General features: G+C 36.5%; 1 protein-coding gene across 5 annotated transcripts in view; it reads left to right on the plus strand.

The window, feature by feature from the left end:
- The first annotated feature begins 13,338 nt into the window (after positions 1-13,338).
- Positions 13,339-14,196, plus strand: part of LOC132149038 (V-type proton ATPase 116 kDa subunit a 1-like) — a 32,347-nt gene continuing 31,489 nt past the window's right edge. For all 5 annotated transcript variants that reach the window (XR_009434995.1, XM_059557931.1, XM_059557932.1 and 2 more), the window contains exon 1: positions 13,339-13,459. The gene's annotated coding sequence lies outside the window, so the exon portion shown is untranslated. The remainder of the gene's footprint in view (positions 13,460-14,196) is intronic.

The raw sequence follows: 14,196 nt of genomic DNA on the forward strand, positions 1-14,196 counted from the left end.
AGAACAGGGTTTTTTTTTTTTAGATTTTTGTAATATAAATTGAATTACTGTCATTTTCGATCAGTTTAATATCCTTGCTGAATAAGTATTCCTTTCTAAAATTATATAGCTGTGTGTGTATATATAGATATCCATAAACCAGCCATGACAAAAAATATTAATATTGTAAATTAATGTAGTGAAAAAAATTCCAGAATCAGTTTTAATATTTAGAAACATAAGTTTTAAAATATTCATAGACCACAAATGAAAGTGTGCAAAATGATCCTTGACTAAGGCATCAAGTTTCCACATTCCAACCATCAAGGTTACATGGAATATGAAATATTGCTCCTCCTTGCAGTTTTCCTAACCATGTGAGACTGAGGTAAGCTCTTGAAATGACCGAGAGGAAAATCCATCATTTTCTTTGCCAGTTTTCCCTCAGAACAGTAGGATTTTCTTCATTTGGATGCACTTATCATGAACTCTCACCCTGAAGCGTCTGGCATGCTTTAACCTACAGTAAATGGTAAATGGACTGCATTTACATAGCGCTTTCAACAGACCCATGGCCATCCAAAGCGCTTTACAAATTGCCTCACATTCACCCATTCACTCACTCATTCATACACCGACGGCGACAATGAAACAATGTAACAGGTAAATATGAAAGATCTATCCTCTATCTTCCAAGATGCTCCGAGAGAAAACTTGTCCTGCCTGACGCAAAACGCAATAAACTCACTCTTATGTACATCTCTCAGTCACTTTGGAAGTGAAAAGGGTGAAATCTTACCAGACCTTTCCCTATGAAAGAAAGTTGTTTTAAATAGCAATTTTGATAAAAATAAAAAAAGTGTGCCTTTACTCTGAATTTTCAAACACACAAGCAGGAAATGCCATGTGTTTAAGAAAAGAACGTGTTCCTGAATTCCTCCACACACACACACACACACACACACACAGATTGAATAACATTGATGTCTGCCAATAATTGTTTTAATGTGCTTTTCCTCTGCATGTTAGCATTCTTCCTGCACACACACACACACCCTGGTCTCTGGAGTTCCCGTTTCTCAGGGGAATTAGAGGAACGCAATGCTGTTTTTCAGGAAAGCAGATTTTCTTTCCTGTCCTTTCTGTTCTCATTCCTTTCCTTCTATCTTCACCTTCAAATGAAGCTGCATTACTTCTGCTCACTAACAATACAATGATGGCCAATATATTGTTAATATGTCCATAATATAATGACAGTAAATGTAATGCATATACATAAGTGTTGACATGCTTAAGACTACAGCTTTTTATCATAACAGTCCTAAAAGATTAATTCATAAAATTGTAATCATTAAAGTTTAGTTATTAAAATAAAATCCGCAAATGACTCTCAAGTGAGTTTTCATGATATTTTGGAAGGCTCATGTTTGAAGGATCTCGATGCTGATGAAACGAGCAGTGATTGGTCGCTCTGTGTTTAATCTCTTAACCTCTCCTCAGTTTCCCTGTCCTCCCTCATACTCTGACATTATGGTGCAACTGAAACTCATTCTGAAATGTCATCTCTAATTTCATCCTCCAATTCCCCACAGCATAGGGCTGCAGTAACGAGGAAAGTTCCAGAAAGAGATCAGGAATTCAAAACACATGGGAACAAAGAGGAATCTTGAGCCGCTCACCTTTGGAGTTACATAACCTGTGGAGGACAGAAAAACATTTTGAAGGTGATGAAGCACAAAAATATTCTGTTTGGCAGGTAATGTTCTCGATAACTTGTTCAAATAAATTAATACAAACAAAAAACCAAGAGAGAGATGAGTGTTTTAATTTTATTTGATTGCATGCAGATGTCTTGATTGAAATATTCAGACTTGTTATACACATCTTTATTTCTATGTGATATGTTTTTCTTTATTATTATTGTGTTCTTAGTCGAAATTGTAAAGCTTTTGTGACTCATTTTTACGAAGCGTGTTTTGCGTTATTTATCTAAATTGTTCTGGGTTGAACTGGTGTTGTTATAGAACTTGAACTAGAATTAGAGTTATAACACATTATTGTTTTGGTGAATGTCTGTTTCTCTGATCGTAAAATGTCTGTTTATTTATATATTTATGTATAACTATATTATTAAGCGTTTATACGTCATCCGTTGCTTTAAATGCTAAAGCTCAGACTGGCTGTGTATAAAGGTGCTATTAAAATGAATGATGCTTTTATCTGATGCAAATGTATTAATGCAGTTTCTTGCTTTTTATCTGTCTCTCTTGACTTTTTGTCAGAGTGTGACAAGCCTCCTTTCTCACGTCTCATTTTTAACCTCTGTGTCTATCCTTGGAGGCAGATCCGAACTCTTGCATAACCAGGACATTCCTTTACGCCTCTGACCCCATTACAGCTCATTAAGGTGAGACAGACAGAGGAAAAGGAACAAGAGTGAGAGCGAAAAGTGATCATGACGATGATCACATTAATGGTCACTGAAAGATGAAAGGTGGGAGTCATGTCTGCTTCGTGGAAGTGGGTTCATAATGTGTGTGAGAGTTTCCTTTGTCATGCATGGAGCAATGAATGTTTCAACTTACTTTTCACAGGGTAATATATCATTTATCTTGAGGTCAGTGATGGAATATGAGTTTTTGTTTACTCTAGTGCTGCCTTAAGTTCACCCTGTTTGACATAACCTCTCTTATGGAACAATATTATTCTGAAAACAGATGTCTGCTCTGTGCTACATGTCCTTTCATAAAATTGATTTGGAATATTCTTGCCTTCCAAGCTATCAACATATTTCATGCTCTGTTTGTGGTGGATTTAATGCATTGGATGCAGAAAACAACCTCATCCGGGGCCTGTTTAGACCGGTTCAGATTTGTAGTTGCATTGACATATTTTCCCTTCCTCCACTACCACCACAACAGAAATGAAATCAAATCAAATAAAACTATATATACTGTATCAATCATAAATGTGAAATAAAGGTATTATGTAAGAAAAGCTGTTTTGACTTGTTTCTGCTGTATGGACTAATGCTCTTGTAATCTGCTGTACGGTTGCTCACAGAAACATATTCCTTTCCGGATCTGTCTGAAATTAAACACTGAAGACAGAGTAATAACTTCTGAAAGTGGAAAGAGCTGTGTTTACTTGTTTATTTTGTAAGAGCTATAAAAATAGGCTTATGACTCATTAACAAATTAACTTATGAACATTGACAAAGTAAAGCTTTCAATATCTTCAAAGTTTATAACATCTTCTATTATCAGCAAAACTGCTTATGTGAAGTTAAATTAAAACAATAAGATAAGCATCATATTTATTATAAGCTTTTTTATAGTAGTGACAGCAGCACTCAAGCTGCACGACCTCCACATGTTTGTGTCAAAACTGATGATCATGTTCTCCAGCATGAATTGAGATGATCTGGAGAACGTCATGTTCCTCAGTGGAAGCAACAACATTTGACCTTCAGTTCAAAGAAGTTCATGTTCTCAAAGTCACAAATGCTTAGAAATAACTCAGAATTTAAAATATATATTCTTTGTTTGTTTTACATAAGCATTCTTTTTTTATTATTAATCTCTTTTTTTTTAAACCCATAAACTTTCCAGTTATTTCAAAGTTTAAGTTATGTTAATTGTGTTTAGTCCCCTGTGGTACAACCACATTTTCCCACAAATCAGCTATTTTTGGTCACACTCTATTTATTCTATGTTCTACCAGTTTAAACAAAAAATGTCTTACAAAAGATCAAAACACTCTTGAACTAAGAACTTTTCTTTATCTCTAAATAATATTTGTTTTTCTGCCTTTGTAAGGGTGAGCAGATGTGACATCTGAATCTAGATCATCATTCCAGGACCATGCCTGAGAGAATCTGTGTGCGTGTTTATGTTCTGCTATATCTTATCTATTATACTGTACATGGGATTGTGCCATGTGCTTGCGTGCAGCATGAAGAATTATAAAGGTATACACTCTCCTTAACAGCTGCTTTATCAAACCCAACATGATATATCATAAATAACTTTACAATGGATCTGAATTCATTCCCCTTGAACTTCATTTCTGCAGGAGTGCCAGCGAGAATTCATTTGAAGCTTAAGGTTATGCAATTTATTCTATGGTTTACTGATGTGTGTACTTGTGTTTGTCTGTATTCTTAAAGAATATGAGTATTTGAGTGTTTTTGCCAGTTTGTCATATTTCTTTGAATACTTCTTGCTGTAATCACCTAAATCTTACATCATTAAAATAAACAGAGACATTCCTCTTATGAGAACAATGGAAAGGGGATGGCAGGTCATTATAATGTGTGTGAAAAACAATGTTATCACTGAGGCAGGGTCACTCACAAGGCTGATAGGAAAAGGTGTATCCCAATTGATTACTTTAGACCCCCCATCCCCGAATTAAATCGAGTAGCGTTTGTATAGCTACACAACATGAATCATGACCACACCCACTCAGCTGTCAATCATGTCAGTAGGAGACGCCCACTCCGTTTCTGATGGTTTTTCCTCGTGGTCTATAAGAGAATGATCACCTGTATATTTTGGAATCAACTGACTAATTTGTTTTATTAATAATATTGATTTGAATTGAAATTATTTTATAATATTACCTGTATTTTATCTTAACACTTCAGGTAAGTATAAACGCAACACACTACAGTACAGCATTCAAAACAGACTAGCAACAGGACGAAAGTTGCAGGAAATAAGCAAGTAATATTAGTACAGAATTAACAGAAAAATTTGTGAAAACAGTGACATCATGCACATTCATATTATGTGTTCAGTCTATAGGTATGTGCACAGATCCGTGGTGTTTCATTACCAACTGGCCTTGCAAACAGCATTTTTAGATGTTTTTGTGGATCCGTGTGAAAGGGGATCATTTGACAATGTTGTCTGTGAATGTACCCAACACTCTCTAAATACTGGCATATTTGCATATATGTGTGCATATTTTGCAAAAAATGTAAAAATGTATTGTTTCTATAGCTATGTAGGCTACAGTATATCTATATAATGAGCATCTTTAAAACCAATAGTGTTATGTTTATCCGTTGATTTTAATTTGATTGTGTCATTCACAATGCTTCATGGGATTGTACCATGAGTTTTGAGCCGTTGTTGAGAAACTGGCTTTTGGCCATAAAAATCCAGCATAAAAAGTCCATTATTTTACTGTTAATAACTGGCTATTTTATAATAAATTATTTTTAAACTTAAAAAAAAAGGTTTTCTTTGACTATTTTCCTGGAAAACAAGGACAAAATATTGATAACCAAAATGATTTTGCAGTGTAGTTTGACCACAATGATAAAAATTGTGTTTTCTATGCTTCAATAAGTAAATTATGAAGTGTAAGCATTACACATTTACTAACCAAACCCTGAAGGATGCAAAGTAGAAAATAACATGAATATCTGCATACTAGAGACTAAACAGGTCTAAGACACGTGAATGACGGGAAAACAAACCTTCTTGCACGCTCTCACACCGTCTGTTTGCTGGAGAAGTTCACATTAATAAGGTTTATTTATTTATAGCTCTAGAAAGTGAGCCTGTAGGATCCAATACTGCTTTATCAGAAGGGTGATCGTTTGAGTTCCAGCCCACAGTAAAACATGACAATCACCAGAAAATTCCTGTGAGTGTGTGTGTGTGCTTGAGATGTGTGTGTCCATAAATAACATTATTATCTTGTCTTCTTCAGTAAATCGGTTCTTTAAATTAAACAAGGACATATTCTAGTGATGGTTCTGTTGAAATATGAGCGACCTAAGGTGAAGGAGGATACAGCGCTCAGACTAAACTCATCTCCAGTCTAAATCACAACGAAGTTTGAAAAAAAAATCAATGGAATTCTAAGCTTTCGAGCAAGGAATGTAAGAAGGAAGCACATCTTCTCAAATGTGCACTCTCTCTCTTGGCCTGTCAGTCATAGAGATGTAGAAGAACAGCATGTACAAGTCAGCTGATGAATGTAATGAATGTAACAGACTCTTTAATGGTGGGCCATGTTGTCACTGTGGAACCATCGTTAAACAGCATATTATAGGCTTTAAGTATAACCCAGATAACGCACGTATGTCTCCAAGATGTCTGTTAAAGATCACTTAATCTGGAAAGCATCTGCTGTGTCTAGTGTCTAGATCTAGTTTTACATAAATTCTAAATAATAAACATCTTAAAGATGTTTTATAAACATCTATTTGACATCTTATAGGAAATGTCCTATAGACATATACTGTATCTCACAATTCAGACTTTTTTTTTTTTATAAAACACAATTCCGAGAAGAATAGCCAGAATTGTGAGATATAAACACACAATTGCTAGAAAAATTGCAGAATTAAGAGTAAAAGTCGCAATTACCTTTTGTGATATTTTTTTATTCTGTGACAGAAATGGGCTTCTATACAAATAACATATGAGACAGATACTGTGATTTTTGGAGACGAATAGGCAGCTTTACCACAACAGACAGGTGGTATCTCATGCTTCTGTTACATGGGAACCATTAAATTAGGTCAAAGAGCCTGAGGTGATGTTATGAAACCAGAGGCTTCTGCAACAGGAAGTCCATGCATTCTTTCGTGGGACAGCACAGCACACTGGCATCTTTTACACTAGAGTTTATCCCAACAAAACAGTAGGAAGGTATTTTTCAACTCTTGTTGGGGTCTACTTCTGTGTGTTATTATGCTTCCTTGGGCCTTTACTGTACAAATACTGCAGCACACGCTCACATAAGTTCCTAGAGCTGTTTTAACCTTCTTCTGCCTTTTTTGTGTTTATATTATTGCTTATTGCTTATTTATAAGATATGTCAGTGGCATCTTCACATTTTGTTCATGAAAAGAAATTTATAACTGTGAAAAAGTGATATAGCCATTTATAATCATAATACATTTATAATAAAACATAAAACAAGCTAAAAAGTTGGCAAGAGAGCTTCTGGCAGTTAGGGAAATTATATCTCTCTATAATTCAAAGACAAAATAATCTCTTAATATAACTTGTGAAAAACCTCACAGACAGGAAACCTGGTTCACATAGCCTCAAATGTTTTTTTTATGGTTCATTTCACTGGTGTAGGCCTAGGTGTTTTCTTTGCACTTCCTATATGTGTCTTTGTAAATGGGCTTTCAAAATGTCACATTAATAGCCTGGTATCTTGGGAAATATTTGATGAGTTTAATATTCCTGGCTCTATCTAAGAATAAAATTCTTTGATTCAGGCATCACAGTTAAATGTGTATCTCATTCTAGGCCAATGAGATATTGCATAACATCAGACCAGAAATCAAGTGCCATCCTTTTAAAGTAGGCTACTCTTAGTAAAAGTAGTTTATTATTTAAAAATTGTTAATAGTCAAATTTTTTTTCATTCACATTCATGATAACCAAACAGTATTTAAAACATCTTTTCATTATCACAGCCGTCCTCAGATCGGTTGTAGCTGTAGTTCTGTGCTAATGTGTAGTTCTGTAGTGCCTCCTGGTGGTTTGAGAGGGTACTGCATATGCCATTGCTAGACTCTAGAGCAGTGGTCTCAAACTGAATTCCTAGAGGGCCACAGCTCTGCAGAGTTTAGCTCCAACCAGCTCCAAATCACACCTGCTTGGAAGATTCTAGTAATCATGAAGACCTTGATTAGCTGGATCAGGTGTGTTTGATTAGTGTTGGAGCAAAACTGTGCAGAACTGTGGCCCTCCAGGAATTCAGTTTGAGACCAATGCTCTAGAGGGAGTGTGTTACCTGTTAGAGGCACACATGGCATGCGTATTGCGCACTCGAACCATTAAATAAGTTGCAGCCTGTTGATGTTACCAGCCTACATAAAAAGGCTATAATATGCCATAAACACACAAATCATGTTCATCCACACCAATGCATGTCCTAAGAATACATAGACATGTTGCACATATACTGACACTTGTAAGTAAAAAAAAGAGCAATTTCCCTATAGCTCTCCCATAGGCCCTCAATGCTCTAAATAGAAACCAAAATCAGTCTTCCATTTAGATGAATGATATTCTTTTTTGATTTGAGACTGAGAGTAATTTTTGCAACTAACAGATGTCACTATTCATAGCCTGCCCCGCACTAACAAACACATTTGAGGCCTCAAGTGACATGTTGAGGAGAATCATGACTATTATGAAATCAGCTGTAACCCCTATATATGTGCAGTTGTATGATGCCCTTTTATAATTTATAGAAAAACATTTTGAAGGATGAACTTGTTGCTCTTAGAATTTACAATTGATGAGGGCAGAAGCTTTCAAACTTTAAAAAGGTCACAAAAGCACCATTAAAGTATTTGTAAAAAATTTCTACGCTACTTGTGAGCTTTACATCTATTTACTGCATGCATATGTGTTCTGAGGCCATATGCTTGCTTTGGATGAGAAACAGACAGAAATTTAGGCTGATAAGCCTTGTGATAGAATCAATGAAATGAGGTTGAAAACCATATCATTCCAAATTCACAATATTCATGTATCATGCCCCCCCCCCCCACCCCAGTTAAACAGATTTTATATATATATATATATATACAACCCGTATTCCGGAAAAGTTGGGACGTTTTTTAAATTTTAATAAAATGAAAACTAAAAGACTTTCAAATCACATGAGCCAATATTTTATTCACAATAGAACATGGATAACATAGCAAATGTTTAAACTGAGAAAGTTTACAATTTTATGCACAAAATGAGCTCATTTCAATTTTGATTTCTGCTACAGGTCTCAAAATAGTTGGGACGGGGCATGTTTACCATGGTGTAGCATCTCCTTTTCTTTTCAAAACAGTTTGAAGACGTCTGGGCATTGAGGCTATGAGTTGCTGGAGTTTTGCTGTTGGAATTTGGTCCCATTCTTGCCTTATATAGATTTCCAGCTGCTGAAGAGTTCGTGGTCGTCTTTGACGTATTTTTCGTTTAATGATGCGCCAAATGTTCTCTATAGGTGAAAGATCTGGACTGCAGGCAGGCCAGGTTAGCACCCGGACTCTTCTACGACGAAGCCATGCTGTTGTTATAGCTGCAGTATGTGGTTTTGTATTGTCCTGCTGAAATAAACAAGGCCTTCCCTGAAATAGACGTTGTTTGGAGGGAAGCATATGTTGCTCTAAAACCTTTATATACCTTTCAGCATTCACAGAGCCTTCCAAAACATGCAAGCTGCCCATACCGTATGCACTTATGCACCCCCATACCATCAGAGATGCTGGCTTTTGAACTGAACGCTGATAACATGCTGGAAGGTCTCCCTGCTCTTTAGCCCGGAGGACACGGCGTCCGTGATTTCCAACAAGAATGTCAAATTTGGACTCGTCTGACCATAAAACACTATTCCACTTTGAAATAGTCCATTTTAAATGAGCCTTGGCCCACAGGACACGACGGCGCTTCTGGACCATGTTCACATATGGCTTCCTTTTTGCATGATAGAGCTTTAGTTGGCATCTGCTGATGGCACGGCGGATTGTGTTTACCGACAGTGGTTTCTGAAAGTATTCCTGGGCCCATTTAGTTATGTCATTGACACAATCATGCCGATGAGTGATGCAGTGTCGTCTGAGAGCCCGAAGACCACGGGCATCCAATAAAGGTCTCCGGCCTTGTCCCTTACGCACAGAGATTTCTCCAGTTTCTCTGAATCTTTTGATGATGTTATGCACTGTAGATGATGAGATTTGCAAAGCCTTTGCAATTTGACGTTGAGGAACATTGTTTTTAAAGTTTTCCACAATTTTTTTACGCAGTCTTTCACAGATTGGAGAGCCTCTGCCCATCTTTACTTCTGAGAGACTCTGCTTCTCTAAGACAAAGCTTTTATAGCTAATCATGTTACAGACCTGATATCAATTAACTAGATGTTCTCCCAGCTGAATCTTTTCAAAACTGCTTGCTTTTTTAGCCATTTGTTGCCCCCGTGCCAACTTTTTTGAGACCTGTAGCAGGCATTAAATTTTAAATGAGCTAATTAAGTGGATAAAAGTGTACAATTTCTCAGTTTAAACATTTGCTACGTTATCTATGTTCTATTGTGAATAAAATATTGGCTCATGTGATTTGAAAGTCTTTTAGTTTTCATTTTATTAAAATTTAAAAAACGTCCCAACTTTTCCGGAATTCGGGTTGTATATATACATATATATACATATATAAAGCATGAAAGAACTTAAAGGTTTGAAATGACATGATAGCAAGTAAATGATGACACGTGTTATTTATTTTATTCACATCATTACTACTTTAATGCAGGGTTATAAATTTCGTCTAACAGTGGGGGGGGGGGGTAATTGACATCTCTCTCACAGGACTTGTGCGTGTGTAGGTGATGTAAAAAAACAAAGCAGGCATTTGGACCAAAGCACTGTGAGGCAAGGGAGGGGAGACTCAAAATCTTTCTAAACTTGACAACCCTCAGATGGGGGGTGCTGTCCCTCCATCCCCTCTGGGATTTACGCTTATACTTTAATGATATATTCAGAAAAACAGTACATCTTTTCTGTCAGTTAATATAATTGTTATTCACTTAGGGTGAATCCTGGTAAATTGGGACACTTTTTTCCCATTTACATTACCTGAGTTAACCTTGTTTAAAGTCGATAACATTCCTTAATTAGTTAGCCTCCATGGGCCATGTTTGTCACGGGTCATTTACTGGGTTGAATGCTCTGAGCTGTCTGATCTGTGATCTGTTGACTCAGCACTTTGGACAAGTCCAGTTAATCTTGTGATTCTAAATTTACACACTAGTGCTGATTCACCCATCCTCCTCTGTGTAGCTCTTCCCTCATTAGAGAGACAGTGACATATTCTATAGACAGTGACCTCTTGGCATTTGAGCTCTCAGTTTCAAGCCACTGTTTGTGATTCTCTGCTGTTGAAAAATGTATATTGGTCACTTTTGTATCAAAAAGGGAAAAAGGCACCAGGCTGTATGAGGTAGAAGATGGTTACATCAAGCATTATTTAATCTGGGTTAGGCTAAGAAGTAAAAAATAAATAAATAAATGTGTAGGACAGTGAGACAACAGAAAGTGGTCTTATACCAAGGTAACCACCATCATGCAAAAAGCAAACCAATGAGGAACAGTGAAAATAGTGAGGGAAAAATGACCTTTTTAAACATTGGGAAGGTCTTACTCTAGCAGTGCTGTCAGAACCACCCTGCCCAGGAAACGGTGCTGCGTTGAACACTGTTCTGATGACACAAGAGTTGCAGCTATGGCAGCTGAGAAGGCCAATCTTTGTGTTCTGATGAAATCGGTATAAATACGTGTTTAATACTGCAAAATCCTCTCGATGTTACAGTAACTGCCCTTGCCGTCCAGAATAAAAGAGAACATCCCAATCGAGTGAAGGGATTTGTGGAAACTGTACTTATTAATTATTGTGATCCAACATTTGTCTCGCATTTCAGGATGAAAAGACACACATTTCAGGTGAAGGATCCACTTTCCATCCATCCAAGACTGTGTTCTGATCTATATGACCTTATTATTTTGAGTATTAGGCTTATCATTATTGCTGATTGTTGTGCTATGATATTGTAATATTTACCATTATATAATCAGAGACGTATAGAAAAGCTTATGAAAGTGTCACTCCACAATACAATAGCAAAATGTATAAATTAGGGATGCACCGAAATGAAAATTCTTGGCCGAAACCGAAAACCGAAAAAGAGAAAACCAAGGCCGAAAACCGAAACCGAAACACCGAAAGAAATTATCCCAATTATTAGTACCATTGCTATGACCGTGTACTAACTTTACTAAAATTAAAACATTGCAATTGCATAAATTAATATTAAAGTTTCAAAGATAATTACAATTACATAAATTATAAAAAAACATAAAAATGCATAATTACAAATTATGCAAATATTTATTAAGCACATTGCAACAATGCACAGTATAAAATAAAATTCAAACTAAAATTTAATCCCACTCATCTGTATATTAAATAATAATGTACAGACCTACTGGCCTGCAGAAAGGTTTTAAAATTAACTGTTCTCTCATAAAAAGTGCATTTAGGTGAAGAGCATTTGAAATTTTTCTCTGTAGTACTAGAAAGTGCATTACTTCTCCAGTAGGCAAGACTGTTATCACTTCTGGGGATGGGGACTTCAGACAGATAACCATCTAGCTGTTGAGCAGTTGAGCTTGTCATCTGCCTGACATTTGAGAAATATTTGAGAGAGTGTATTTAAATAGGGCCAGGGCATAAATAAACATTTTTATCAAATTAAAGCAGAAATCTAGCAAAAAATCTAGCAGAAATATGGCTACAATCTGATATTATGCATGTATATGTATATGTGTGTGTATTATATATGCAGAGACGAGTCTTTTTTTTTTTTTGCGCTCTGATCTCAGTCTCCTGCGCTTGGCGCTTCTCCGTCTCCACGCGGGTTCTCCGCATCCAGCGCGGCCTGGAGCATTTCTCGTGTGCTCTGCCATATTTCCGCGTCCAAGTAATGGTCTTTATAACGCGGATCAAGCACATTCGCGATGAAGTGCGGAGGATCCGAAAAGATCTCAGTGAGACGTGTGCTAACAGACTCTATAAGACTGTACTTTTCTTTGTTTTCACTTCGTGGTCCGTCTCAATCTCTTTGTTAGGAGACGCTTTAGTGCTGCGAATAAAGGAATAAGAATAGAGAGAATGTTCTCTATTAAGACCCACTGGTGTGAAGTGAATGACGCGGGGAGCTCGTGGTCTGCGCTATGCAGGTGCATGTGCAGGTCGCGGTTTCTGTTTGCGTCATCATAACATTTCGGCCGTGTTGTTTCGGTAATAAAAGTGTTTCGGCCGAAAACCGAAAATGCACTTTTTGGCCATTTTCGGCCGAAAATTTTCGGTGGCCGAATATTCGGTGCATCCCTAGTATAAATATGTATAGTATTTTTATGTTACATTAATCAGTGTCTACACATCTTCTCAAGGAAAGGATATGGGCCAAAAGACATTGTAGTTACTAAATAATATTTAGACAGACTTAAGGAAGTTCCAGATCTTTACTTGTGCTCTTATTATTTCAATTATTTTGTCTTTAATGTAAATAAACGTGCAAACAATATACTTGCTCTTGTGAAATTATTTAGACGTTAATTACATTGTGCAAGCTGTCTCTTTAATTCCAGTGGCTTATATATACATGCTGCTGCTGATCGTGTTTACATTTTTGACACACCCACCGAACAAGAGAAAACGTATCTCAAACCCCGTTGCACACCTTTTTCAGGAAACATGTCGTTCGAACCGGAAACCGCAGCAAAACGTTGAATGAACACCGGTTTGAGTTTGAACTTGCCCCAGGTAACTTCGATCACGTGACCAGGACCGGGCCGTTCGTGACGTCACTTTCGTCTCGTTCTGGTCAGCTGACGTTCGCGAGTCAGAAGCTTCAGACCAGCAACCCGTTTCAACTGTTTCAGTAAGTTACGTTGTTCTTGCTAAAAATAACTTTATTCTCACTTGTTAACTATATTGAAACGTCCAGTAAGATGTATTTAGAAGAGAAGAGCGTGTTTTCTTTCAGCTTTTTGGAATGCACGTGTTGTTGATTGTTTACGTTATCTGAGGTAACAACCTGTCCGGGATAATTAGCATTAGCGTTTTAACTCTGGTATTGCTGCTTAGTTGTTGTCATTTTTTAATGTTTTATTCAAGTTTAAGTTTGAACCTTATAGGAATACCCTTCCATTAGTAACAATAGAAAACTGAAGTAAATAAAGTGCCACTTTACGTTTCCCTGCTAAGTTACTTGTTGACACATAAGCTTGGGTTGACAGCTAACGTACATGAATTTCCTCTGTCAGACTAGTTAATAAACCGATGCCTGTGTTTACCCCTTCTTGCAGTTCAACGATAAAATACGAGTTATTTTATCATTGCGGAAGTGATTTCCGCTTGGTATTTAGTATACAAGAACTGAAAAAAGGGGTTCAGAAAACTCTTGACTGCTCACCATTTAGCAAAGCAACTAATATAACGTTACTGATAATATAATCTCTATGTGTGAATGTCTTTGTATGACGTTATGTTGTGTTACGTTATGTACATGTAAACAGTGTAACATGTAAAAAATAAATTAAATAAATTACTCAAATAACTAAACCATTTTATTAAATAAATAATACATCTAAAACAGAGCTGTAACGTCATTACAGTGAAG

This window comes from Carassius carassius, chromosome 9 (genome assembly GCF_963082965.1).
Source record: "Carassius carassius chromosome 9, fCarCar2.1, whole genome shotgun sequence".
Lineage (NCBI taxonomy): Eukaryota > Metazoa > Chordata > Actinopteri > Cypriniformes > Cyprinidae > Carassius > Carassius carassius.